The 6,038-nt window shown below is 35.5% G+C and overlaps 1 pseudogene; it reads left to right on the forward strand.

Annotated features, from left to right (window-relative positions):
• The first annotated feature begins 5,640 nt into the window (after positions 1–5,640).
• LOC107872459 lies at positions 5,641–5,823 on the forward strand (annotated as a pseudogene).
• Positions 5,824–6,038: the final 215 nt, after the last annotated feature.

Below are 6,038 nucleotides of genomic sequence, written 5' to 3' on the forward strand. Positions count from 1 at the left end.
GAATTGTGAGTTTATTATTATGATATATTTATGGTAACAAATATGTAAATAAAGTTATAACAGTACCACATGTCTTGGAATGGATGGATAAAAGCAAGAGACATGATTTGACGTAAAACGCACACTTTGGAGTCATTAGCGCATCACTGAGCTTAGGTGCCGCTATAAGGTATGAGACATAGACTTGTGGTATTCATAGGTTTCAAAAAACAGTGATATTTAGATATTATTGCACGACATGGACCATAGGTTCCGCTATAGAGGACGCGACGCGGACCCTAGTTCAACCTCGACAAATTTGTTCTCGAATAAATAGGACACTTAAACATGATACTAAATACCTTGGACAACTTTGAAACTGGGAGGGAGGATGGATGACAATTAAAATAGGGTTTTATTCCTTTACTTTAGTTTTTTATCGATTTTATCATGTATTCATATATCATGATTACGGTTATGTCCATGAGCAGCTAAAAGCCCTTATCTGGGGTTAAGGCCAAGAACATGAGTTCTATTGTTATGAATTGATTTGGTTTTGATTATTTATCATACTTGGTTTTTTATTTATCCTTTTTATTACAATTTTAAGGATTTTTGACCTTTATAATACATCCTTTGTCATCTTGTTAGCCCGGAAGGAGGTATCAGAGGATAGAACATCGGGTAAATTGAATAGGATTGTAATCTTCTACAGAATGAAGTTATAATTTGCATATAGGATAGGAATATACCTAAGTGAAATATTTGGTTCCCTTACAGGATGAAATATGAATGCATTTGACTTCGTTCTCATATCCCCTCTCAACGATGTTGTTGTGGGTTTAAGTTAGATAGGTAACTAGAGGCTCTTAAGACCATAGTTATAATATCAACCACGGGAATCAACAACCAAGATAAGTAACCAAACCAATGAAGTTCAATAGCATAATATGATTGTTCACCGAGCCTTAACCCTGGGTTTCTGCATATTGATTTTCTAAGACCTTTAATTTGCCACATTGTTTAGGTTATAGTTAATTATAAATTTCAAACTCTTGTGTCTCCATTCGCACTGAATTGATCATAATAGTGAACTAGAATTTGATAGTTGACAATACATGTCTCTGAGGGATCAATACTTGGCTTATAAAAGGAAACTACATTACTTGGTGGGACCACATACACTTGATTGTGTGCTTGCACGCAACATGACACTCTCTCTCTAAGACTATCATGAACACAAGAACCATACAATAGCCTAGCTCATATTTTTCCATCTCACCATAGTAAAGAACACTAAGTTAGAGATCACAAAAGTCTTGCTTCATATTGTAATGTAGGTGATGGGCCAACTAGGATAGATTACGGTTATAGTGAATCTACCCTATCAAAGTACTACCTGAGACCTCAAGTAAATTCCTTTCCCAAAGCATACTTCTTATGACACTATTGACCAATTCTATAAGATTTAGATGCCATATTGCTCCTCCTATCCTTTTAAAAGCTAAGCTCTTAAAATATTTTCAAGAGAAGTTCAAAATTACAACATATTTTTGCTTATTTTCATTCTTTTTTTAAACATATCTACAAGGAATACTAGGATGTCTAGATGAGGAAATGAGCGATCCCCAAATCTACAAATTTTTTATTACAAATCTTGCCCGATAGCTCTTCCATAAAAAGTAGGCCATTGACCTAGGTTGGTTTAAGTATTCACCTAAATTCTTCAAGATGTATTTGGTTAAAAAGATAATATTTTAGAAGATGGGTTATGGCTTATAATAATATTGTCCAAGAAATAGGTTCCAAGGTACAAACTGGGGAATTTATTGGTCGGTCAATGCATAATCGGGTTGTCTATTTGTTCAATTCAAACGGTCACTCTCACTTGATGACCTAAGGTCATTTCTCCAACATCACAACACTCTATTCTTACTAATTAAACCCTATGAAAAGTTCTAGATTTGCTTATCTAACAAGATCAAATCAAAACAATACCACTCATGTGTCATGACCCAAGCCACAGATCATGTGGGCACCTACCTCATTCTACACTAGATAGGAGAATCCAACCTACCCAAGCATTTATTTCATACAAAATTTAAAATAATTGTCATTCAAATTTAATTTAATTAATTCATACATCCTTACCTCAATACATTTGATAAGAACAAGTAATGTAGAAAATAATCTATAGTTCATCCTCAGACACTATCAAACATCAATATACAAGCCCTAGACAAGGAAAAAGAGACTCCAAGACCCAGCATCAATGTAAGATTGATAGGACATAAGTTATGGTAGAATGATTAGCTTCGCTGCTATAGTATTTCCAAATGACCTAATCTATGTCTATTTCCTTAGTTGGATATATAGTATCTGTGGCATCTATACAACCGCAGGTACTACTAGGCATCATAAGCCAATCGGGGCTAGAAAAAATGACATTAATAGTAAAGAGGAAGAAATCATTAAATCAATTAAAGTTCTAGTTTCTACCTCCCAAATTATAAAATTATTAACACAACATGTTTAGCATCTCTTTGACAAACTATCATTTAACATTTTTATATATCTTTTTCCTTTTACCATCACCTTTGATAATTGTATAGACCTTGCTATCTTAGTGTCATGACCCAAACCATGGCTTGGCCATGATGGGTATCTCAATTTCATAAAGGACAGGAGACAACCCCGTTATTGCCCAACCAAATAGGATATAAGACTCCTAGCAGCGGCTGAAATTCAAACTTGTAACAACATAAAGAGATAATAAACTCAAAGACACCTAAGCATCTCAACATCAATATCCAATCCACAGTAAAATCCACAAAGCCTCTACTAATAAAAAAATAATCTAAGTCAGGATATGCCCCTGACACTAACAATGAAAATGACAATGACAATGATAATGTGAATGCGAACTCTTTAATTCTATTTTATTAAAGGATACCGATGGAATGATAAAGTATTTTGGAATATAGAAGGTCACAATTTCACTACAATGATATATGAAACAAGCCGATCCACCTAACACTATGTAGGAAATATAGGATTGTCCTCAGACCCTGTATCGCATGGGAGTACAGTGTCCAGAAATGATCAGTGGGTTGATCACTATCATGTAACTCGGGAATAAGGATAAAGTAATGATATTTCAAAAGTTCAATTCAACTCAATGTACATGTTCAGATAAATGTCTGTATACATAATATACTTATATAAAATGTTAGGATAGGGTATAAGGCTTAACATACACTTTAAAACCTTAGCCTGGATTGTGTAGCTTAACCAACATATGTCAGTACCCATGTGCTATATGGGCCTCCATTCTCACCCACTGGTTGGGCCCCAGTGCATGTAGCTGTATGAATCGAGGAACAATCTTATATATATGTACGGGGGACTCCAACCTACCAGCCATATAGTATGGAGACATAAGCACCCGATGATGTAATGTATTATGGGGGACTCGAACCTCCCAATAATATAATAAGGTTGACTCGAACCAACCAATCATAAGTAAGGGAACTCGAAACTCAGGCCATTTATACTCCCATGCCAGTAAACTCAATTTTTAATATTGCTCCCTTAGGACCGCCACCTTACCAACCTAGAAACAAAACCCTCTTTTAAGCCCCATTAAAACATTTATTACATATTCCCATTCATTGAACCCTAATACACATTCAGGCATACACTGTGTGAATCATCATACAAACTATAATTGCATGGTAACATCAGCATACCATCAGAATTCCATTAAATTAGAAAAACAACTCCATATACTCATTAATACAAGGCAGTTAAGCCGACTCCCTTTGTTCATTAAATCAGACCATCATGTTTTAATAACCTCTTTATACCATGTGATTGCTCTAAAAATAGTTTAATACAATTTTACTCATACTCAAAACCTCTTTCAAAAAATTAGGTTGGGGTTATTACAAATTTAAATGTCAATATTCAAAAAATTAGGTCAAATCACAACCCCCTAGATTATTCACCATAACCATGAATTAAATTGTTTTCAAAACCACTCTCTAAAACATAAACAATGCAAATTAAACTTGAAACATCACATAAACAACAATCATTAAAAACCCTCAACACATGTTCCAAAACCAACTTAAAAACCACATGGAGAACGATTTAAAACACATGCTTTAACAAAGTAATAGTTCGGGAAGAGTAACATACCTGAAACATCAAGAGTTATGGAGAGTATTTACCCTTGCGAGCTCTAATTGATAATCTTCTAGGAAACCCTAAGTATCTTGCTTATGAGAATTTGAGAGAGATTCAGTAGCTATTTCACTTTTTTGAGTAATAATGACACCATAAGAGGGTTTTAAGTCATGAGTCATGATTTGGAGAAAAGGGAAAATGTCCAAAGTTCCCTTAATTAAATGCCAAATAATTACACTAGTGACTACGAGTTATTATACTACTTGCAAGCACCTATTACTACTCGTCACCATTAGTTGCAGTCATGACAGTAGCTGAAGAACCTTTCTCTGGTGACCCTACGATTCACACCATATGAGTTGTGACATGATCCGACGACTCACAGAGTCCAAGTCGTAGTCAAGGAAGAAACACTTAGGGCATACAATGGTTTGGCAATATATTTGACCATGCGACTCAGTTAGAGTCTTTATGACTCGTTCAGACCACTTGTAATCAGGAAAGTAACTTAGGCTACCTTTATTGTATACCCAATGATTGGGATCCTATGACCCGTAATGACATGTTACAACTTATTGGGTGAATCGTAGTCAGGAGAGTGAGTTCAGAAACTCAGAATTTTTTGTGGTCAACACCTGGGCATCATATTATCCCCCCTTAAGATCATTCATCCTCGAATGATGGGTCCAGACATCTATTAGCATGATTTAATACAGAAAGATACACACATTTACCTTTAGCAATGACAAAAAATTAAAATGATAATATTAACACATACCTTAAGCATGAGTATTCGGAACGGGGAACAAGAATGTCTATTTGGATATCATGTCCTCTTCAGCTTCCTAAGTAGTTTTCCTAAATTTTGGTTTCTCCATAGAACTTTCACCAAAGCCACAGCCTTTGTTTGTAACTCATGGACTTGTTGATCCAAGATCTCAAGGACTTCCTCATCCGACAAGGATTCTAAACACCAACACTTTGTAATGGAACCACAATCGAAGGATCACCCACGCACTTCGTCAACATCAAAACATAGAAAATTTGGAAAGTGGAACCCAAATAGGGAGGCAACTCTAACTCATAAGCCACATTACCCACTCACTTTAAATCAAATAAGGGCCCATATAATTGGGACCGTATTCCCCTTTTTTTGAAACTGCATCACTCTCTTCATGGGAGACACCTTCAAGAACAACCACTTGCCAACTTCAAGTTCCAACTCCCTTTGCCTTATATCTACATAGAACTTTTGGCAACTTTGGGAAGTCTTAAGCCTATCACTAATCACTCCTAATGAACCAAATCATGTTCGAACAAGCCAACAAGAAAAACTTCGAACCACCTAATAAGGGAATGACATCTCTGACCATACAAAGACTCAAATAAAGCCATTCGAATATGGATCATCACTGCTGAAAACCCTAACACCATTGTCCGCCGCTAGTTTGTTAGTAAGATCTCTAAGAAAAAATGGAAAAGTCGAAGAATCATACCATACATAATCAGTCGTACATGGCTCACAAGAATGGAATCAAGAAAACTAAGAGGCGTCATCACAGCTCCACCAAAAGGATGGATCCCAAGTTCCTAAGGAACTAAAGGTATGCTACAAAGCACAACAACGAGAATTGGGAATCTGCTGCGGAAGAATAGACTAATCTAAAAGTATTTGGGAATTCCAGATTTCTATTTTGCTGGCACTATTTTCAAAATTTGTGTTTTAATTTTGTTTGTTATGTGAATATAGTGGCTATGCATATGACCCAGTATTTCTTGATTTATCAAGTATGGAAACCAATTTGACTATTTAAAAAAAAGCCATCCCAATGCTTGTGTGAAAGATATTATTATATGCAAATTCTTTAAGG

This window comes from Capsicum annuum, chromosome 5 (genome assembly GCF_002878395.1).
Source record: "Capsicum annuum cultivar UCD-10X-F1 chromosome 5, UCD10Xv1.1, whole genome shotgun sequence".
Taxonomy (NCBI): Eukaryota; Viridiplantae; Streptophyta; class Magnoliopsida; order Solanales; family Solanaceae; genus Capsicum; species Capsicum annuum.